Here is a 24,629-nt window from a genome sequence, read left to right as displayed (position 1 = left end):
GGATTCTGATTGCTAGAATTTTGTTTAGGATTTTTGCATCTATGTTCATCAGTGATATTGGCCTATAGTTTTCTTTTTTTGTGGCATCTTTGTCAGGTTTTGGTATTAGGGTGATGGTGGCCTCATAGAATGAGTTTGGAAGTTTACCTTCCTCTGCAATTTTCTGGAAGAGTTTGAGCAGGATAGGTGTTAGCTCTTCTCTAAATTTTTGGTAGAATTCAGCTGTGAAGCCGTCTGGACCGGGGCTTTTGTTTGCTGGAAGATTTTTGATTACAGTTTCAATTTCCATGCTTGTGATGGGTCTGTTAAGGTTTTCTATTTCTTCCTGGTCGAGTTTTGGAAAGTTGTACTTTTCTAAGAATTTGTCCATTTCTTCCTCGTTGTCCATTTTATTGGCATATAATTGTTGATAATAGTCTCTTATGATCCTTTGTATTTCTATATTGTCTGTTGTGATCTCTCCACTGTCATTTCTAATTTTATTGATTTGATTTTTCTCCCTTTGTTTCTTGATGAGTCTGGCTAATGGTTTGTCAATTTTATTTATCCTTTCAAAGAACCAGCTTTTGGCTTTGTTGATTTTTGCTATGGTCTCTTTTGTTTCTTTTGCATTTATTTCTGCTCTAATTTTTAAGATTTCTTTCCTTCTACTAACCCTGGGGTTCTTCATTTCTTCCTTTTCTAGTTGTTTGAGGTGTAGAGTTAGGTTATTTATTTGACTTTTTTCTTGTTTCTTGAGGTGTGCCTGTATTGCTATGAACTTTCCCCTTAGGACTGCTTTTACTGTGTCCCACAGGTTTTGGGTTGTTGTGTTTTCATTTTCATTCGTTTCTATGCAAATTTTGATTTCTTTTTTGATTTCTTCTGTGATTTCTTGGTTATTCAGCAGCGTGTTGTTCAGCCTCCATACGTTGGAATTTTTAATAGTTTTTCTCCTGTAATTGAGATCTAATCTTACTGCATTGTGGTCAGAAAATATGCTTGGAATGATTTCTATTTTTTTGAATTTACCAAGGCTAGCTTTATGGCCCAGGATGTGATCTATCCTGGAGAAGGTTCCATGTGCGCTTGAGAAAAAGGTGAAATTCATTGTTTTGGGATGAAATGTCCTATAGATATCAATTAGGTCTAACTGGTCTATTGTATCGTTTAAAGTTTGTGTTTCCTTATTAATTTTCTGTTTAGTTGATCTATCCATAGGTGTGAGTGGGGTATTAAAGTCTCCCACTATTATTGTGTTATTGTTAATTTCTCCTTTCATACTTGTTAGCATTTGTGTTACATACTGCGATGCTCCCGTGTTGGGTGCATATATATTTATAATTGTTATATCTTCTTCTTGGATTGATCCTTTGATCATTATGTAGTGACCTTCTTTGTCTCTTTTCACAGCCTTTGTTTTAAAGTCTATTTTATCTGATATGAGTATTGCTACTCCTGCTTTCTTTTGGTCCCTATTCGCACGGAAAATCTTTTTCCAGCCCTTCACTTTCAGTCTGTATGTGTCCCCTGTTTTGAGGTGGGTCTCCTGTAGACAACATATGTAGGGGTCTTGTTTTTGTATCCATTCAGCCAGTCTTTGTCTTTTGGTTGGGGCATTCAACCCATTTACGTTTAAGGTAATTACTGATAAGTATGATCCCGTTGCCATTTACTTTATTGTTTGGGGTTCGAATTTATACACCATTTTTGTGTTTCCTGTCTAGAGAATATCCTTTAGTATTTGTTGGAGAGCTGGTTTGGTGGTGCAGAATTCTCTCAGCTTTTGCTTATCTGAGAAGCTTTTGATTTCTCCTTCATACTTGAATGAAATCCTTGCTGGGTACAATAATCTGGGCTGTAGGTTATTTTCTTTCATCATTTTAAGTATGTCTTGCCATTCCCTCCTGGCTTGAAGAGTTTCTATTGAAAGATCAGCTGTTATCCTTATGGGAATTCCCTTGTGTGTTATTTGTTGTTTTTCCCTTGCTGCTTTTAATATTTGTTCTTTGTGTTTGATCTTTGTTAATTTGAGTAATATGTGTCTTGGGGTGTTTCGCCTTGGGTTTATCCTGTTTGGGATTCTCTGGGTTTCTTGGACTTGGGTGATTATTTCCTTCCCCAGTTTAGGGAAGTTTTCAACTATTATCTCCTCAAGTATTTTCTCATGGTCTTTCTTTTTGTCTTCTTCTTCTGGAACCCCTATGATTCGAATGTTGTAGCGTTTAATATTGTCCTGGAGGTCTCTGAGATTGTCCTCATTTCTTTTAATTCGTTTTTCTTTTATTCTCTCTGATTCATTTATTTCTACCATTCTATCTTCTAATTCACTAATCCTATCTTCTGCCTCTGTTATTCTACTATTTGTTGCCTCCAGAGTGTTTTTAATTTCATTTATTGCATTATTCATTGTATATTGACTCTTTTTTATTTCTTCTAGGTCCTTGTTAAACCTTTCTTGCATCTTCTCAATCCTTGTCTCCAAGCTATTTATCTGTGATTCCATTTTAATTTCTAGATTTTGGATCAATTTCACTATCATTATTCGGAATTCTTTATCAGGTAGATTCCCTATCTCTTCCTCTTTTGTTTGGTTTGGTGGGCATTTATCCTGTTCCTTTATCTGCTGGCTATTCCTCTGTCTCTTCATCTTGTTTAAATTGCTGAGTATGGGGTGTCCTTTCTGTATTCTGGCAGTTTGTGGAGTTCTCTTTATTGTGGCTATTCCTCACTGTGTGTGGGTTTGTACAGGTGGCTTGTCAAGGTTTCCTGGTTAGGGAAGCTTGTGTCAGTGTTCTGATGGGTGGAACTGTATTTCTTCTCTTTGTTCAGTCGCGCTGTGGGGAGGGAGGGAGGGATGCTGCAAGCAAATAACACTAGCGTGCGCTCGCAGTGCCTCAGCCACACTGGGTCTGCCCCCGCTCACTGCGCGTGTAGCCTCCCTGCCCACACTGCTCGGGCTCTAGGTTGTTCCGCCGGGAACAATCCGAGGCTGGCCCTGGGTTGCATGTACCTCCCAGGTCCAAGCCGCTCAGGTTCAGGCACTCGGATAGTCCTCAGAGGCGCAGACTCAGTTGGGCCTGAGTATTGTGCTCTTCCCAGGTCCGAGCAGCTCAAGTGATGAGGTGTTTGGCGAGCGCCAATGCTGCGACTTATCGCCTCCCCGCCACTCGGTTATCTGGGCGCAAAACCGGCGCACCTTCTTAGGCAGATGTTAACCGTCCAGACCTTTATCTATCTTCCTTCCATACATGGAATTGCTGCTGAGTTCACTGGGGAGACCTCACAGGAACATATAGCGGCTCTCACATAGTGACCAGGGCGTGGGATTCCTACAGAGTAGGGGCTTGTGGAGTTCAAAAATACGCTTTTGTTAAGAAATACTATCTACTTAGAGTCAGCAATCCAAATGTTTGAGAATCAGATAATAATGTATTTAATGCAATTTGAAAACTCTCCAAATTAATTGTCCTTTAATATTGTCCTCAAGTTATCATTGGAAGATGAAAGGACAGGGAACTGTAGACAGCAATGGAAATAAAGTATTAGTACCCAGCTAAAGCCAGAGATCAGAGTAAATCCAGATGCCCTAGGCTCTGTCTCAATGCTGTTCTTCATGTACTTACAAAGGTAATAGTTATATCTCTGTAATGTAGTATAGGATTATAATAACATTCAGTTCAGTTCAGTTCAGTCGCTCAGTCATGTCTGACTCTTTGCGACCCCATGAATCGCAGCACGCCAGGCTTCCCTGTCCATCACCAACTCCCAGAATTCACTGAGACTCACGTCCATTGAGTCAGTGATGCCATCCAGCCATCTCATCCTCTGTCAGCCCCTTCTCCTCCTGCCCCCAATCCCTCCAAGTATCAGAGTCTTTTTCAAGGAGTCAACTCTTCGCATGAGGTGGCCAAGGTACTAGAGTTTCAGCTTTAGCATCATTCCTTCCAAAGAAATCCCAGGGCTGATCTCCTTCAGAATGGACTGGTTGGATCTCCTTGCAGTCCAAAGGACTCTTAGGAGTCTTCTCCAACACCACAGTTCAAAAGCATCAATTCTTTGGCACTCAGCCTTCTTCACAGTCCAACTCTCATATCCATACATGACCACAGGAAAAACCATAGCCTTGACTAAACGGACCTTGGTTGGCAAAGTAATGTCTCTGCTTTTGAATATTCTATCTAGGTTGATCACAACTTTCCTTCCAAGGAGTAAACGTCTTTTAATTTCATTAGCTGGGTCTCATTACTATAGATTATCATTACTGAGGTAAATACCAGATAGAAGTAGTTTAACCGAAGGCTGAGGGATAAGCAGAACTTTCAGAAATACAGGTGAAGCAGAAAGCCTTAAGGTGGGGTCTAGATTCAGAGACCATAACTAAGCTACCTCATTAAATATATTTACTAGGTGTTAGATTCAAGATAATTCATATTTCCCAATATCCATGTTTTAAGAACTATTTCCAGAAAAATTCCAAGCAAAGACCTGGGTCAGTGGGGAAGAAAAAGAAAGGAAAACATTGATACAATGTCCAGGTTCTTGCAACCATATCAGATTAAAATGTAGGCTGAAGCAGCACATTCCCCTAAAAGAGAGTCTTCTCTGTGGCCAGTGAAGATGAAAGATAAAGGGCATAATCCCTGAAGACAGAACTTAGGTCAGGCAAAGAGGCTAACTGGACACATGCACTTTGGCTGAACTAGACATGACCTAAGGATATGTTTATCACCCAGAGATCCTATACTCAAAACCAGACACAGGGATTAGATTTGTCCTTTTAAAGAAGGGGTAAATCTTAGCTGTATGGCAAAAATACACCATTAGGGAAAATAGTATTTAAATAGTAAACATAGAAGAAAAGCCTAATTCTAGGCAATGTTCTGTTATTCATTCTTCTTAAGTTACCTCACAGCACTTACTCCTTCTTCTGGTTAAATGGCATGTTTCTTCTTATCAAGAATTTTTTTCCTTTTCCATATAATGAGATTATCAGTCACACAAACTCAATTCTCTACTACAAAGGTAGGCTGATAAGGGGTTGACATGATGAAATCAGGATCAGTTAAAAATCTGAGATGCACCAAGCCTCATGTGACATGTTAAAGCTAAGGACCATCTTTGCTACCACATAGAGAGAGGAAGAGCTCTGATTACAGCTCTGAAATGTAATCATTTCCAGTTTTGTTTTGTTTTTTCCTGAGCAACATTTCAGGAAATGGTGGAGACATAGTAGATGCATATGTCTCCAAGAATTTTTTGGAAAATCACTCTTCTTCATTCACAGTCACATAATTTGGGTGGGATTAACTCCAAATCCAACTCCAAAGGTTACCCTAACTAACTTAATTCAGTCAGTATAGCCCATCTCTTGGCCCCAGGTATTGGTTTAGCACTGACAACTAATCCAGTCAGTGCTAAATCCTTCCAGGAAGAAACAGTGCTCTCACAGACTATCTTGCTCTCTCTTCAAGCCTACACTGCATCTCATTGTATGTATACAATACCTTTTTTTTTTTTTTAATATTTCAATCTTACTGACATATAATTACATACAGTGCTGCAGCGGCAGCTGCATGGCGCTAGAGTGGCGGCTGTGCGATGCTGGAGCAGTGGCTATGCAGCGCTGGAGCAACTATGAGGAGATACCCCATGTCCAAGGGCAAAGGAGAAGCTCCAGCAAGACAGTAGGAGGAGCAAAATCACAGGAAATCAAACCCCATGCCACCAGAGATGCTCAGAGGGATCAAACAAATCTCATGCACACCAAGACCCAGAGATCCCACCGAGACTGAGACAGAACTGTGTTTAAGTGTCTCCTGCAGAGGTAGGTGAGCAGTAGACTACTGCAGGGGAAGGGGCTCTGGATGCAGCAGACCTGGTGTGGCAGAAGCCCTCTTGGAGGAGGTCACTGTTAACCGCACCATACAGCCACCAGGACTTACACAGGACTGGGGAAAAGGACTCGTGGAGGGCACAAACAGAACCTTGTGCACAGCAGAACCCAGGAGAAAGGAGCAGTGACCCCACAAGAGATTGACCCAGATTTGCCCGTGAGGGTCCAGGAGTCTCCAGCAGAGGCATGGGTCGAAGGTGGCCTGCTGGGGGTTAGGGGCACTGAGTACAGCAATGCATGCATGGAACCTTTTGAAGGAGCTTGCTATTATCATCATTACCTCCACAATAGTTTGGCCTCAGGTGAAATAACAGGAAGGGAACACAGCCCCACCCATTAACAGAAAATTGGATAAAAGACTTACTGAGCACTGCCCTGCCCATCAGAAAAAAGCAAGTTTCCCCATCAGTCAGTCTCTCTCATCAGGCTTCCATAAGCCTCTTATCCTTATCCATTAGAGGGCAGACAGAATGAAAACCACAATCACAGAAAACTAACCAATCTGATCACATGGACCACAGACTTGTCTAATTCAATGAAACTATGAGCCATGCTGTGTAGGGCCACCCAGACGGACTAGTCATTGTGGAGAGCTTTGACAAAACGTTGTCCACTGAAGAAGGCAATGGCAAACAACTTTAATATTCTTGCCTTGAGAACCCCATGAACCGTATGAAAAGGCAAAAAGATAGGACATTGAATGATGAACTCCCCAGGTCAGTAGGTGCCCAATATGCTACTGGACATCAGTGGAGAAATAACTCAAGAAAGAATGAAGAGACAGAGCCAAAGCAAAAACAACAAACAGTTGTGGAAATGACTGGTGATGGAAGTAATGTCCAGTGCTATAAAGAGCAATATTGCATAGGAACCTGGAATGTTAGGTCCATGCATCAAGGCAAATTGGAAGTGGTCAAACAGCGTATGGCAAGAATGAACATAGACATTTTAGGCATCAGTGAACTAAATGGACTGGAATGAGTCCATGGTGAATGGTGAATGTAACCCAGATGACCATTTCATCTACTACTGTGGGCAAGAAGCCCTTAGAAGGAATGGAGCAGCCACCACAGTCAACAAAAGAGTACAGAATGCAGTACTTGGATGCAATCTCAAAAAAGACAGAATGATCTCTGTTCATTTCCAAGGCAAACCATTCAGTATCACAGTAATCCAAGTCTATGCCCCAACCAGTAATGCTGAAGAAGCTGAAGTTGAACAGTTCTATGAAGACCTACAAGACCTTCCAGAACTAACACCCGAAAAGATGTCCTTTTCAATATAGAGGACTGGAATGCAAAAGTAGGAAGTCAAGAAATACCTGGAATAACAGGTGAATTTGACCTTGGAGTACAGAATGACAGGACAAAGGCTAATAGAATTTTCCAAGAGAAAGCACTGGTCATTGCCAACACCCTCTTCCAACAACATGAGAAGACTCTACACATGGACATCACCAGATGGTCAATACCAAAAGCAGATGGAGTATATTCTTTGTATCCATAGCTGGAGAAGCTCTACATAGTCAGCAAAAATAATACTGGGAGCTGTCTATGGCTCAGATCATGAACTCCTTATTGCCAAATTCAGACTTAAATTGAAGAAAGAAGGGAAAACCACTCTACCATTTGGATATGACCTAAATCAAATCCCTTACAATAATATAGTGGAAGTGACAAATAGATTCAAGGGATTAGATCTGACAGATAGAGTGTCTGAAGAACTATGGATGGAGGTTCATGACATTGTACAGAAGGCAGTGTTCAAGACCAACCACAAGAAAAAGAAATGCAAAAAGGCAAAATGGTTGTCTGAGTCAGCTTTACAAACAGCTGTGAAAAGAAGAGAAGTAAAAGACATAGGAGAAAAGGAAACATATACTCATTTGAGTGAGAGCTCCAAATAGTAAGGACAGAAAAGAAAGCCTTCCTCAGTGATCAATGCAAAGAAATAGAGGAACAAATTAGAATGGGAAAGACTAGAGATCTCTTCAAGAAAATTATAGTTACCAGGGGAATATTTCATGAAAAGATGGGCACAATAAAGGACACAAATGATATGGACCTAAGAGGTACTGAAGACATTAAGAAGAGGTGGCAAAAATACACAGAAGAACTATACAAAAAAAGATGTTTATGACCCAGATAACCAAGATGGTGTGATCACTCACCTAGAGCCAGATATCCTGGAATGTGAAGTCAAGAGGGTCTTAGGAGAAATCACTTTGAACAAGGCAAGTGGAGGTGATGGAATTCCAGTTAAGCAAATTCAAATCCTAAAAGATGATGCTGTGAAAGTGCTGCACTCAATTGCCAGCAAATTTGGAAAACTCAGTAGTGGCCACAGGACTGGGAAAGATCAGTTTTCATTCCAATCCCAATGAAAGGCAATGCCAAAGAATGCTCAAACTGCCACACAATTGCACTCATTTTACAGGCTAGCAAAATAATGTTCAAAATTCTCCATGCTAGGCTTCAAAAGTATATGAACCATGAACTTCCAGATGTTCAAGATGGATTTAGAAAAGGCAAAGGAACCAGAGATCAAATTGCCAACATCTGTTGGATCATCAAAAAAGCAAAAAGTTCCAGAAAACCATCTAATTCTGCTTTATTAACTCTGCCAAAGCCTTTGACTCTCTGGATCACCATATACTGTGGAAAATTCTTAAAGTGATGGGAATACCAGAGACAACCTGACCTGCCTCCTGAGAAATCTGTATGCAGGTCAAGAAGTAAAAGTTAAAACTACATGCAACAACAGATTGGTTCCAAATTGGGAAAAGAGTACATCAAAGCTGCATTTTGTTACCCTGCTTATTTAACTTATATGCAGAGTACATCATGTGAATTGCCAGGCAAATAAAGCACAAGCTGGAATCAAGATTGCTGGGAGAAATATCAATAACCTCAGATATGCAGATAATACCACCCTTATGGCAGAAACTGCAGGGAATCTAAAGAGCCTCTTGATGAAAGTGAAAGAGGAGAGTTAAAAAGTTGGCTTAAAACTCAACATGCAGAAAACTAAGATCATGGCATTTGGTCCCATCACTTCACAGCAGATAGATGGGGAAACAATGGCAACAGTGACAGACTTTATTGTATGGGGCTCCAAAATCACTGCAGATGGTGACCGAAGCCATGAAATTAAAAGACACTTGCTCCTTGAAAGGAAAGCTATGAGCAACCTAGACAGCATATTAAAAAGTAAAACCAATACAATATTGTAAAGTAATTAGCCTCTAATTAAAATAAATAAATTTAAATTAAAAAAAAAAAAAGCGAAGACATTACTTTGTTGACAAAGGTCCATCTAGTCAAAGTTGTAGTTTTTACAGTAGTCATGTATGGATTGAAATTTGGATTATAAAGAAAGCTGAGTGCCAAAGAATTGATGCTTTTGAACTGTGGTGTTGGAGAAGACTCGAGAATCCCTTGGACAGCAAGGAAACCCAACCAGTCTATCCTAAAGGAAATCAGTCCTGAATATTCATTGGAAGGACTGATGCGGAAGATGAAACTCTAGTACTTTGGCCAAGTGATGCAAGAACTGACTCATTTGAAAAGACCCTGATGCTTGGAAAGATTCAAGGTGGAGGAGAAGGAGATGACAGAGGATGAGATGGCTGGATGGCATCACTGACTCAGTGGACATGAGTTTGAGTAAGTTCCAGGAGTTGGGGAGGCCTGGCGTGCAGTCCATAGGGTTGCACCGCAGTGAACTCAATGGAGGATTAGAAAGTAGAGAATCATTGCATTGAATTGAATTGAATTAGAATAGAACAGAAGTGATGAGCTATCTTTCTTCTGCTTATTTTGCTAGTCAAAGGAAGAAGAACACTGAAGGGAGGTGCTTAACCATTAAAAAGACAGATAATTTTCTTCCTTCCCTTAGCTTCTAGAAATTTCACCTCCCATTGTTTCAGGCAACCTGCTTATCCTGCTATGCTTGTAACTGTTGGTATAGCTTTTTTTCAAGGTAATTGCTTACGGTTTACTGTCTGTGATAAACAGATGTCTTTTACAATGTCACTTCTAGAAAACTGAGATTTTATTCTGAAAGTTTTCTATAAATTAATTCTGCTAAATTTATGGGGATTAAAACATATCTTTGATTTCCCCTCAAATTAAATATACCCATATGGCAGAAAAATGATTCACAAAATTCATGACTTGCAATAATGATGTGATAGATGCTCCTGTGGATAACAACTACAGAAATGCATGATAAAACTAAAAAGATCAAACATTACCATTATTTGTAACTTGATATTTGTCCTGTGGGAAACCATCATCTGCTTTGGAAAAAGAATAGGCAGCTCTAGGGACCATCTGTTCATTTTCCAATTTTACTATGTTAATTTGCTGACATATAAAAACTCTGGGGGAAAAGTCACAATTTTGGATTTATTTACTGGGGGGGAAAAAAAAAAAAAACACTGTTTCTTTTTCATGAGCTTTATCTATCCTTTTGGTAAAATTATTTTCTTTTACCTTTCAGCCTCCTCATGCCTTTATGTCCTTGGTGTTATTTTAATTATTTTCTTGCCATAATTCTAAAATGACTTATCCTATTGCTCTGTCCTTATTCCTTAGTGAAAAACAAACCCTTGGGCCAGTTCAACTATCTCTCTTTGTCATTACATAATGGATACTGAACCATGCTAATGAAAACTCATACCAATGCAAAATTTGATACTATTGTAAATTCTGCAAGCTCACCATGCCCTAATGACTATTCTGCGTTTATTTTGCTCAGTTACTGCTCTCTAGTTATCTACATGTCTTATTAATATCTACATGTAATATTAATATATGAAGATATATCTATCCCCAAAATGTATTCTTTTCCTCAGGATCAGCAGAAAATTATGTCTCTTCCAATTTCACTCAGAAAATAGAAATATCCAAAGGGCACTTTACTTTCCTCCATGGAAAACAAAGACAACATCCATTCTCCTTTTTCTCAAATAATAATGGACCAGGTGTCCACGTTTTCTACAGTGATAATCCTTGTAAGTGTGATTATGATCCTGATTTTCTACCCCACTTAGATAGTGTGTTCTTTTTAAAATTTCCCTTAATTCCTGTATATTTTATTGCTCCCTGATCAATATTCAATAATTGGTCTATTTTTCAATACTTTTCCTCTTAATGTTTGAATATACTTACTTATTATTGAATTTAAAAACAAACTCACTTCACTTGAATTTAGTTCTCTTTTCCAATGCCTTTTTATCACCATCATCACCTCTATAACCATCAAACAAGTCATTGCTTGCGTACTTACTTCATATCCCATTCACCCTTAAACTGACTTTGGTTTCTAATACTCCACTGGCAATGTTCTCACTGAACTCCAACAAGTTCCACATTGCCTGATTCAATAGATATTTCATTACATATTATGATGATTGTGATGTTTTAGTATATGTGTTAACTGAAATTTCCTATGGTAGTATGTACCTTGGTAGACTATAATTCTAATAATAGCAGAGATTCATTTTTTTTTAATCTGCTATACCCATGATTGTATTACAGAGCATTGACTGCAAAGTATATATTAATGAAAAAATAAAACATGAACAGTAAATATAGTTTCATGGTAAATATTATACAGAGTAAATATAATATAAATTATATTATACCATGCTAAAATATTATTAATGAACACACAAATTATGCAAGGTAAATAAAACTTTTCATACAGCAATACTAAACTTAGACTCTATCTTGTACAGAAGAATTTATGTTTTCTACAACATATTTAGACACAAACACAAATAAGTAGCACAAGATGGATAAAATTACAAGTACATGGTATTAAGGAAATGTGCACCAAGGAATTAATATACATTAAATGTAATGTTAAATAAAATGTAATTAATGTTAAAAGCTAGTGGAGGTGATGGAATTCCATTTGAGCTATTTCAAATTCTGAAAGATGATGCTGTGAAAGTGCTGCACTCAATATGCCAGCAAATTTGGAAAACAGCGGTGGCCACAGGACTGGAAAAGGTCAGTTTTCATTCCAATCCCAAAGAAAGGCAATGCCAAAGAATGCTCAAACTACCACACAATTGCACTCATCTCACACAGTAGCAGAGTAATGCTCAAGATTCTCCAGCCAGCCTTCAGCAATATGTGAACCATGAACTTCCAGATGTTCAAGCTGGTTTTAGAAAAGGCAGAGGAACCAGAGATCAAATGGCCAACATCCACTGGATCATCAAAAAAGCAAGAGAGCACCAAAAAAAACCACATCTATTTCTGCTTTATTGACTATACCAAAGCCTTTGACTGTGTGGATTACAATAAACTGTGGAAAATTCTGAAGGAGATGGGAATATAAGACCACCTGGCCTGCCTCTTGAGAAATCTGTATGCAGGTCAGGAAGCAACAGTTAGAACTGGACGTGAAACAACAGACTGGTTCCAGATAGGAAAAGGAGTACGTCAAGGCTGTATACTGTCACCCTGCTTATTTAACTTATATGCAGAGTACATTATGAGAAACCCTGGGCTAGAAGAAGCACAAGCTGGAATCAAGATTGCTGGGGGAAATATCAATAACCTCAGATATGCAGATGACACCACCCTTATGGCAGAAAGTGAAGAGGAACTAAAGAGCCTCTTGATGAAAGTGAAAGAGGAGAGTGAAAATGCTGGCTTAAAACTCAACATTCAGAAAACGAAGATCATGGTATCTGGTCCCATCACTTCATGGCAAATAGATGGGGAAACAGTGGAAACAGTGATAGGTTTTATTTTGGGGGGCTCCAAAATCACTGCAGATAGGGATTGCAGCCATGAAATTAAAAGGCGCTTACTCCTTGGAAGGAAAGTTATGACCAACCTAGACAGCATATTAAAAAGCAGAGACATTACTTTGCCAACAAAGGTCTATCTAGTCAAGGCTATGGTTTTTCCAGTAGTCATGTATGGATGTGAGAGTTGAACTGTAAAGAAAGCTGAGTGCCTAAGAATTGAGTGCCTAAGAACTGTGGTATTGGAGAAGACTCTTGAGAGTCCCTTGGACTGCAAGGAGATCCAATCAGTCCATAATAAAGGAGATCCATCCTGAGTGTTCATTGGAAGGACTGATGTTGAAGCTGAAACTCCAATATTTTGGCCACCTGATGGGAAGAGCTGATTCGTTTGAAATACCCTGATACTGGGAAAGATTGAGGGCAGGAGGAGAAGTGGATGACAGAGGATGTGATGGTTGGGTGGCACCACTGACTCAGTGAACATGACTCAGTTTGATAACAGTTTGTTAACAGTTTTAACAGTTTGGTTAAACTCCAGGAGTTGATGAGGCCTGGGTGCTGCGGTTCATGGGGTCGCAAAGAGTCGGACACCACTGAGCGACTGAACTAAACTGAACTGAATGTTAAACGACTCTGTAATCTTTCATAATACATTTTTAGAGGTATAATTTACCTACAATTAAATGCAGAGCTTTGTCGGTTTTGAAAAATTAACACATCCATGTAAGTAACACCACACTTAAGATACAGGATATTTCTCTCACCTCAGAAAGCTTGTTCATGCCCCATTAAAACCAATCAACCAGTAGCAGGGGTAATCACTGTTCTGATTTTTATCACTACAGACTATTTTTGCCTTATCTTTGCCTTTTAAAAATGATATCATATGTCATGCATGAGTTTTGCATCTAATTTCATTTTCTTTTTTTTTTTTAGTTTCATCCGTGTTATTGTGCTATCAGTACATTGCTCCTATTTATTCTATTACTTCATTTATGAGTATTTTCAGCATTATTACTAGCTTTTTGTAATTGCACATAAAGCCACTATGAACATGATTGAAGTAATTTTTTGTGAAAATATCTTTTCTCTTGAATAAATACCTAAGAGTAAATGGTGTGTTGTACCCAATGTATAAATAAATTATAGATATACATACACACAGATATATAATCTGCAATAAATTTTTCTGAAGAGTTTGTCATTTCATGATTTATGAAAGCTCCAAGTGCTTAAATCCCCACTAATATTTGATATTATGAATTTTCAAATTTTAGTCATCTAGTAGATGCAAAATGATTTCCTGTTCTAGTTCCTTGATGATTAGTGATGATTAGTGCCATTAGTACCTTTTATTATAAATATTAAAATTTTACTCTTATTTTGTTAATTCTTTTCAAGTGTTTTATACATATTTTTGGATTATTTGTTTTCTTAATATCAACTTAATTTGTTGAGTTTTCCTCTATCTACTCTCACACACATTAAACACACATATATTTTTTTCCTGGCTAGAAGTCTTTCCTGAGTTATATCCATCATAAATTTTTCTTTCAGTTTTATACATTGCATTTAAACATTTTTAAGAATGTCTACTGAATAAAATACTTTAAATTTTTATGAAATAAAATTTAATAATTTAAAAATTTTATGATTAATTCTTTAATCTTTAGTCCAAGAAATCTTCATATTTCTAAACCATGAAGACATTCTTTTTATTTTCTTATGGAAGATTTAGCCTTGACATTTAGATTCTTGTTCCTATTCAAATTAATCTTTGTGCACGGTATGAGAAAAGGATGGAGTTTAATTTTCTATTTGAAATACTTACACCAAATTGATTGGTTTAGAATACTTTTCTATTGTCATTGAACTATGCTGGTGTTTTGAACAAAATACATTGGTCATAGAGTCAAGAGCTATATCTGGATTTTTTTACTGTATTCCGTGATCCATTTGTTTATGCTAGCTGACAACCAACTCTTAATAACCTTACAGTAAGCCTTGAAATCATGTAGTTTTAAACTCCTCCAACATTGTTCCTGTTTTTCAGCTATTTCAGATCCTTTAGGTTTCTACATAAATTTTAGATTCTCCTCATCAATTTTATTAAATATATTCTTAAGTCTTTTATATGTCTGCTAATATAAATTATATTTTAAATTTATGTACTTTATTTTTAGATCAGTTTTAGCTTTTACAGAAAAAAACTGAATAGAATTTTTAATTTTAAGACTCTACCAAAAATCTGTTAGAACAGACAAATAGATTCAGTAAATTTGTAGGATAGAAAACCAATATTCAGAAATTAGATGCATTTCTATATATCAACAATGAAATATCTGAAATAAGCAGTTAAGGAAATGATTCAATTTATAATAGCATCAAAAAGAATTTTTTAAAAACCTTAGAAATAAATTTAACCAAGGAACCTAAAGAGCTATATACTGAGAACTATTGACTTTGATGAAAGATACTGAAGAAAACACAAATAAATGGAAAGATATCCTATGGTCATGGGTCAGGAAAAATAATGTTGTTAAAATATCCACTTTTCCCAAAGTGGGAGTGAATTCACTCAGTCGTGTCCGACTCTTTGTGACCCCATGGACTTCAGCCTACCAGGCTCCTTCATCCATGGGATTTCCAGGCAAGAGTACTAGAATGGGTTGCCATTTCCTTCTCCAGAGGATCTTCCCAACCCAGGGATCGAACCTAGGTCTCCCATATTGTAGGCAGATGCTTTACCATTTGAGCCACGAGGATATTAAAGGAACTTATACAACTTAGTAACTAATTAGCTGTTTTATGTTTTAATCATGAAAAGTATTGCATTTTGTGAAATTATTTTTCTGCGTCTATTGAGATGATCTGATAATTTTCTACTATGTTCAGTTACTGTGGTTGATTGCAATGGTGTGTTATATGTTATTGTGGTGCTTAATTTCAAAATATGTAGAATTTTCCTTTGAATTTTACTGTTTTCAAGTTCCACTGTAGTGAGAGAAAGTACTCTATATGTTTCAGTGTTTTAAAATTTATTTAAGTTTGTTTCATGATCAGGCATATTGTCTATCTTGGTGAATATATCGTTTTCCCTTTAAAAACATGTATTGAACTGCTATTGGTATAGAGTTCTGCAAATACAAATAAAGTCTAATTGATTCTGTTTTTCCATTGTTCTATCTTTTTGATAGAACACCCTTATGGCAGAAAGTGAGGAGGAACTAAAAAGCCTCTTGATGAAAATGAAAGAGGAGAGTGAAAAAGTTGGCTTAAAGCTCAACATTCAGAAAACGAAGATGATTGCATCTGGTCCCATCACTTCATGGCAAATAGATGGGGAAACAGTGGAAACAGTGTCAGACTTTTTCTGGGCTCCAAAATCACTGCAGATGGTGACTGCAGCCATGAAATTAAAAGACACTTACTCCTTGGAAGGAAAGTTATGACCAACCTGGATAGCATATTGAAAAGCAGAGACATTACTTTGCCAACAAAGGTTCGTCTAGTCAAGGCTATGGTTTTTCCAGTGGTCATGTATGGATGTGAGAGTTGAAGTTTGAAGAAGGCTGAGCACCGAAGAATTGATGCATTTGAACTGTGGTGTTGGAGAAGACTCCTGAGAGTCCCTTGGACTGCAAGGAGATCCAACCAGTCCATTCTGAAGGAGATCAGCCCTGGATTTCTTTGGAAGGAATAACGCTGAAGCTGAAACTCCAGTACTTTGGCCACCTCATGCGAAGAGTTGACTCATTGGAAAAGACTCTGATGCTGGGAGGGATTGGGGGCAAGAGGAGAAGGGGACAACAAAGGATGAGATGGCTGGATGGCATGACTGACTCGATGGATGTGAGTGAACTCCAGGAGTTGGTGATGGACAGGGAGGCCTGGCGTGCTGCGATTCATTGGGTCGCAGAGTTGGACACGATTGAGCGACTGATTTGATCTGATCTGATCTTTTTGATGATGTTTTGTCTATTTTTTGCTGATTCCTTATACTTGAGTGGTGGTTTCAGCTATACATTGTCATATAATACCTTCAAATCAGTACTTTTTGCATTATTCAATTTATTAGGTGCACATATTTGAAATAGTCTCTCCCTGCCATGGAAGTGCTCCTTTTTTGATGTCTTCTTCATCTGATATTAATATAACTCTTCTCAGTTCAGTTCATTTGCTCAGTCATGTCTGACTCATTGCGACCCTATGGATTGCAGCATGCCAGGCTTCCCTCTCCATCACCAACTCCTGTAGCTTACTCAAACTCATGTCCATTGAGTTGGTGATGTCATTCATCCATCTCATCCTCTGTCGTCCCCTTCTCCTCCCACCTTCAATCTTTTCCAGCATCAGGGTCTTTCCTAATGAGTCAGTTCTATGTATCACAAGGCCAAAATGTTGGAGTTTCAGCTTCAACATCAGTCCTTCCAAGAAATATTCAGGACTGATTACCTTTAGGATTCACTGTTTTGATATCCTTGCAGTCCAAGGGACTCTCAAGAGCCTTCTACAATACCACAGTTCAAAAACATCAATTCTTCATCGCTCAGCTTTCTTTATAGTCCAACTCTCATATTCATACATGACTATTGGAAAAATCAAAGCTTTGACTAAACGGATCTTTGTTGGCAAAGTAATGTCTCTGCTTTTCAATATGCTGTCTAGGTTGGTCATAAGTTTTCTTTCAAGGAGCAAGCCTCTTTTAATTTAATGGCTGCAGTCACAATCTGCAATGATTTTGGAGTCCAAGAAAATAAAGTCTGTCACTGTTTCCATTGTTTCCCCATCTATTTGCCATGATCTTAGTTTTCTGAATGTTGAGTTTTAAGCCAGCTTTTTTACCCTCCTCTTTCACTTTCATCAAGAGGCTCTTTAGTTCTTTGCTTTCTGCCATTAAGGGTGCTGTTATCTTCATATCTGAGACTATTTATATTTATCCCAACATCTTGCTTCCAGCTTGTGCTTCATCCAAACAAGCATTTCCCATGATGTACTCTGCATACAACTTAAATAATCAGGGTGACAATATTCAGCTTTGACGTGCTCCTTTCCAGATGTGGGAACAGTCTGTTGTTCCATGTCCAGTTCTAACTGTTGCTTCTTGACCTGCATACAGATTTCTCAGGAGGCAGGTCAGGTGGTCTGGTATTCCCATCTCTTTTAGAATTTTCCACAGTGTGTTGTGATCCATACTGTCAAAGGCTTCAGTTCAGTTCAGTTCAGTTCAGTCACTCAGTCGTGTCTGACTCTTTGCAACCCCATGAATCACAGCATGCCAGGCCTCCCTGTGTCCATCACCAACTCCCAGAGTTCACCCAAACTCATGTCCATTGAGTTGGTGATGCGGCTTAAGCATAGTCAATAAAACAGAGGTAGATGGTTTTCTGGAACTCTCTGCTTTTTCGATGATCCAACAGATGTTGGCAATTTGATCTTTGGTTCCTCTGCCTTTTCTAAATCTGGCTTGAAAATCTGGAATTTCAGAATTTCAGCCAGATGCTGAAGCCTGGCTTGGAGAATTTTGAGCATTACTTTACTAGTGTGTGAGATGAATGCAATTGTGCGGTAGTTTGAACATATAACTATTCTACTTCTATATATTTAATGTTTGCATGAATTTGTATAATTAAAGTGCATCCCTTGTAGACACCATACATTTGGTCTTTGCTTGTTAATGTAGCCTGATAATATCTTTTTAATCTCCTTACATTTAATAAATCTGTCTATATGATAGGACTTAAATCTCTTTCGTTTGTTTCTCTTTTTTTCCCCCCCTTTGTCTCTATTTCTTATTTCCTACTTCTTTTGGATGAATTCAGTATTTACTAGCATTACATGTTATCTTCTGTATTGGTGTTTTTAGCTATAACTGTCTTATCTATTCAGTAGTTGCTCAAAGGTTTATAATACTTAATCACAGTTTATCTTGACTTAACATTATAATACCTCATGTATAATGTAAGAATTTTATAGCCATATACTTCCATTTGACTTTTTGATAGAATTTCAGATGAGAAAATCTTTTATATTTACTCACATTTTCAGTGTTCTTCATTCTTTCCTATAAATTCAGATTTCCATCTGACATGATTTCATTAAAGATGTTTCATCCATGTCTTATCAAGTGTATCTGCTGGAGACAAAAGCATGAAAATGTATTTCTTTCAGCATTATTTTAAGAGGATTTTTATCTTGTTGGATATAGAATTCTAGATTTGCAGTTTGATTTTTTTTTCCCTTTATTCCTGATTGTTCTTGTTTAGTCACTAACTTGTGTCTGACTCCTTTGTGACTCCATGGACTGTAGCCTACCAGGCTCCTCTGATCATGGTATTTCCTAAGCAAGAATACTGGAGTGGGTTGCCATTTCCTTCTCCATAGGATCTTCCCAACTCAGGGATTGAACCCATGTATCTTGCACTGGCAGGCAAGTTCTTTGCCACTGAGCCACCTGAGAAACCCTGATTCTTATTCCTAAACTGTGACACGGATGGACTTTCAAGTAGATAAAATCCAAGATTTCTACCTTGTTCCACTCTCTTGGTGGGAATTTGGATTTCAAACTCCTCCTCCTAGTACCTTGGTACTAGTCTTTGCTCAGTTCTTAAGCATGCCAGATGCTTCTAAGTTTTCTAAAGGCCAATTTGTATTCAACTGGGTCTCATCTCTTTTTATTCACTCATTTCTAGGATAACCCTCTTAAATTAAAGTTACTCTGAAAGCCCCAGATTTTGATCTATGAGTCCTAATTCCAAAAAGTTCCATACTCAATCAGTGCAATATCTTTGTGGTGTGCCAAGGATATAAAGGAAATCAAGGACAAAGAACTAAAGGAAATAGAATAATGTTTTATCAGATAGTGAATACCAATAAAAATGGAGATTATCTTCACCTCACACCTGTCAGAATGGCTATTATCAAAAAGACAAGAAATAATAAGTGTTGGTGAGGATGTGGAGAAAAAGGAACATTTGTGCACTGTTTTGGGAATGTAAATTGGTTCAGTCACTCTGGAAAACAGTATAGAGTTTCCTCAAAAAATTAAAAATAGAACTACTATATGATCCATCATTTCCATTCCTAGATATTTATTCAACAAAACAAAAACACCAATTAGAAAAGATATATGCCTCACTATATTCAATGCAGCATTATTAACAATAAGCAGGATATGGAAGTAACTTTAGTACCCATCAATATATGAATAAAGAAGGTTGGTACAAACACACACACACACACAAGCTATGTAATTGTACTCAGTCATAAAAATAAATATTGTCATTTGCTATAACATGGATGGACCCACAGTGTATTATGCTAAGAGAAATAAGTCACACAAAGACAATACTGTATAATTTCACTTAAATGTGGAATCTAAAAAAACAAAAACAAAAACAGTTGAAAAAACAGCAAAGCAGAAACAGAGATATATACAGAGAACAAACAGGTGGTTGACAGAAGGAAGGGGTTTGAGGGAAGAAATAGGTGAGGGAGATTAAGAAGTACAAACTTGCAGCTGCAAAATAAATGAGTCATGGGTATGAAAGGCACCACGTGGGGAATATAGTAGTGACTAACAATATTTTTGAGACATTTTGTAACTAGACTTAATTTAGTGATCATTTTGAAGGACAAAGAAATATCGAATCACTATGCAATGAACAAATACAGTGTGGTATGTCAATTACACATTAAAAAAAAAAAGGAAAACATAGAAAAAGAGATCAGATGTGTCGTTACCAGAGACAGGGGATGACTGGAGGAGAAATTGGGTGAAGGCAGTAAAAAATGACATTCACCCAGTTATAAGCTAAATAAGTATTCAGAATGTAATGTACAACATAATAAATATAATTAACACTGTTGTGTGATATATATAACATTGCTAAGAGAACAAATCCTAAGAATTCTCATCAGGGGAAATAAAATATTTTTTCTATTTCTTTAATTTTGTATATTTATGAGATGATGGATGTTCACAAAACATTATGATAATATTTTTATGATGTATGTAAGTCAAATCATTATGCTGTACACCTTAAATTTATATATTCAGTTCAGTTTCACTTCACTCGCTCAGTGATGTCCGACTCTTTGTGACCCCATGGACTGCAGCATGCCAACTTCCCTGGCCATCACAAACCACCAGAGCCTACTCAAACTCATGACTATTGAGTCGGTGATGTCATCCAACCATCTCATCCTCTGCCTTCGCCTTCTACTCCACCACCAATCCTTCCGAGTATCAAAGTCTTTTCTAGTCAGTCAGTTCTTCAAATCAGTGGTGAAGTATTGGAGTTTCAACTTCAGCATCACTCCTTCCAATGAATATTCAGGACTGATTTCCTTTAGGATGGACTGGTTGGATCTCAGTGCAGTCCAAGGGATTCTCAGGAATCTTCTCCAACATCACAATTCAAAAGCATCAATTCTTTGGCACTCAGTTTTCTTTGTAGTCCAAATCACACATCCAAACATAACTACTGAAAAAAATATAGCTTTGACTAGAAGGACCTTTGTTGGCAAAGTAATGTCTCTGCTTTATAATATACAGTCTAGGTTGGTCATAGCTTTCCTTCCAAGGAGAAAGTGTCTTGCAACATCACGACTGCAGTCACCATCTGCACTGATTTTGGAGCTCAGAAAAATAAAGTCTGTTGCTGTTTCCATTGTTACCCCATCTATTTTTCATTAAGTGCAAAGGTAAGAAATCAAGAATTACCTGGAGTAACGGGCAAATTTCACCTTAGAGAACAGAATGAAACACGTCAAAAGCTAACAGAGTTTTGCCAAGAGAAGGCATTGATCATAGAAAACATCCTCTTCCAACAACACAAGAGAAGACTCTACACAAGGACATCACCAGATGGTCAATACCAAAATCAGATGGATTATATATTTGCATCCACACATGGAGAAGCTATATGCAGTTAGCTAAAACAAGACTGGGAGCTGACTGTGTCTCAGATAATGAACTCCTTATTGCCAAGTTCAGACTTAAGTTACAGGAAGTAGGGAAACCCGCTAGACCATCCAAGTATGACCTAAATCAAACCCCTTAAGATTATACAGTGGAAGTGAGAAATAGATTCAGGGGATTAGATCTGATAGCCAGAGTGCCTGAAAAACTATGGATGGAGGATCATGACATTGTACAGGAGGCAGGGATCAAGACCATCCTCAAGAAAAAGAAATGGAAAAAGGCAAAATTGTTATCTGAGAAGGACTTACAAATAGCTATGAAAAGAAGAGAAGTGAAAGGTAGAAGAAGAAAGGAAAGATATACCCATTTGAATGCAGAGTTCCAAATAATAGCAAGGAGAGATAAGAAACCCTTCATCGGTGATCAATGGAAAGAAATAGAGGAAGACAATAGAATGGGAAAGACTAGAGATCTCTACAAGGAAATTAGAGATACCAAGGGAACATTTCATGCCAAGATGGGCACAATAAAGGAGATAAAAGGTATGGACGTAACAGAAGCAGAAGATATTAAGAAGAGGTGGCAAGAATACACACAGGAACTCTTAAAAAAAGATCTTCACATTCAAGATAACCACAATGGTGTGATCACTCACCTATAGCCAGACATTCTGGAATGTGAAGTCAAGTGGGCCTTAAGAATCATCACTATGAACAAAGCTAGTGGAGGTTTCAGAATTCCAGTTGAACTATTTCAAGTCCTAAAAGATGATGCTGTGAAAATCCTGTACTCAATATGCCAGCACATTTGGAAAAGTCAGCAGTGGCCACAGGACTGGAAAAGGTCACTTTTCATTCCAGTCCCAAAGAAAGGCAACGCCAAAGATTGGGCAAACAACTGCACAATTGCACTCGTCTCACATGCTAGTAAAATAATGCTCAAAATTCTTCAAGCCAGGCTTCAACAGTATGTCAACCGTCAAATTCCAGATTTCACACTGGATTTAGAAAAGGCAGAGGAACCAGAGATCAAATTGACAACATCCATTGGATCATTGAAAAAGCAAGAGAGTTCCAGAAAATCATCTACTTTTGCTTTATTGACTATTGTAAAGGCTTTGACTCTGTGTATCACACACATTGCAGAAAATTCTTAAAGATATGTGAATATCAGACCACCTGACATGCCTCCTGAGAAATACGTATAAAGGTCAAGAAGTAACAGAACTGGACATGAAACAACAGACCTGTTCCAAATCAGGAAAGGGGTATATCAAGGCTGAATATTGTCACCTGCTTATTTAACTTACATGCAGAGTGCATCATGAGAAATGCAGGCTGAATGAAGCACAAACTGGAATCAAGAATACTGGGAGAATCATCAGTAATCTCAGAAATGCAGGTGACAGCACCCTTATAGCAGAAAGCAAAGAAGAACTAAAGAGCCTCTTGATGAAACTGAAAGAGGAGATTGAAAAAGTTGGCTTAAAGCTCAACATTTAGAAAACTAAGATAATGGCATCTGGTCCCATTACTTCATGGCAAATAGTTGGAGGAACAGTTGAAACAGTGACAGACTTTATTGTATGGGGCTCTACAATCACTGCAGATGGTGACAGCAGGAATGACATTAAAAGAGGCTTGCTTCTCGGAAGAAAATTTATAACCAACCTAGACAGTGTATTAAAAAGCAGAGACATTACTTTGTCAACAAAGGTCCATCTAGTCAAAGCTATGGTTTTTTCAGTAGTCATGTATGAATGTGAGAGTTGGACTATAAAGAAAGCTGAGCACCAAAGAATTCATGCTTTTGCACTGTGGTGTTGGAGAAGACTCTTGAGAGTGTCTTGGACAGCAAGGAGATCCAACCAGTCTATCCTAAAGGAGATCAGCCCTGAATATTAATTGGAAGAACTGATGCTGATGCTGTAACTCTAATACTTTGTCCACCTGATGTAAAGAACTGACTCATTTGAAAAGACCGTGATGCTGGGAAAGATTGAAGGCAGTAGGAGAAGGGGACGACAGAGGATGAATGGACATGAATTTGAGTAAACCCTGGGAGTTGGTGACAGACAGGGAGACCTATCGTGCTGCAGTCTATGGGGTTCCAAAGTGTTGGACACAAGTGAGTGACTGAACTGAACTGAATGAAGATAATGGTGACCTCCTTCAAGTGGTCCAGTGCACGCACTGCCACACTCAATGCTCTGACCCTGCAGCAGGCCATCACTGACCCACACCTCTTTTGAAGACTCCTGCACATTCACAGGCAAGTCTGAGTCAGTCTCTTTTGGCATCACTGCTCCTTTCTCCTTGTTCCTGGTGTGCAGGAGGTTTTGTTTGTGTTCTCCAAGAGTCTGCTTCCCCAGTCTTGTGTAAGTTCTGGCGGCTCTATTATGAGGATAATGGTGACCTCCTCCAAGAGGGCTTATGGCAGACCCAGGTCTGCTGCACCCAGAGCCACTACCCCTGCTGCTGGGCACTGCTGACTCATATCTCTGCAGGAGACACTCAAACACAGGATGGATATTTCTTTCCTTCTCTGTTAAAATGCACCCTGGTCATGTTTTTGTTCTTATTTGGCTCTTAGGAAGCTGAGAAAATTCATAGTTTGCATATACTTCTGTCTTATTTCTGCCAACCCCTTCTCCTTTTGTGTTCAGTCTTTCCCAGAATCAGAGTCTTTTCCAATGTGTTGAGTCTTTGCATCATGTGGCCAAGGTATTGGAGTTTCAGGATCACTCATTCCAGTTAATATTCAGGGTTGATTTCCTTTAGGAATGTCAGGTTTGATCTCCTTTCTGTCCAAAGGACTCTCAAAAAGTTATCTCCAGCACCACAATTCAAAAGCATCTATTCTTCAGCACTCAGCCTTCTTTATGTTTCAACTCTCACATCCATATACAACTACTTAATAAACTTTAGCTTTAACTATACCAACCTTTGGTAAAATGATGTCTCTGCTTTTTAATACACTGCCTAGGTGTGCCATAGCTTTCTTTTCAAGGAGCAAACTTCTTTTAGTTTCATGGATACAGCAATCACCTGCAAAGT

Source organism: Bos grunniens, chromosome 8, assembly GCF_055505025.1.
Source record: "Bos grunniens cultivar Pamir isolate PY7600 chromosome 8, Bosgru_T2T1.0, whole genome shotgun sequence".
Classification (NCBI taxonomy): domain Eukaryota; kingdom Metazoa; phylum Chordata; class Mammalia; order Artiodactyla; family Bovidae; genus Bos; species Bos grunniens.
This window is presented reverse-complemented; position numbering follows the sequence as displayed.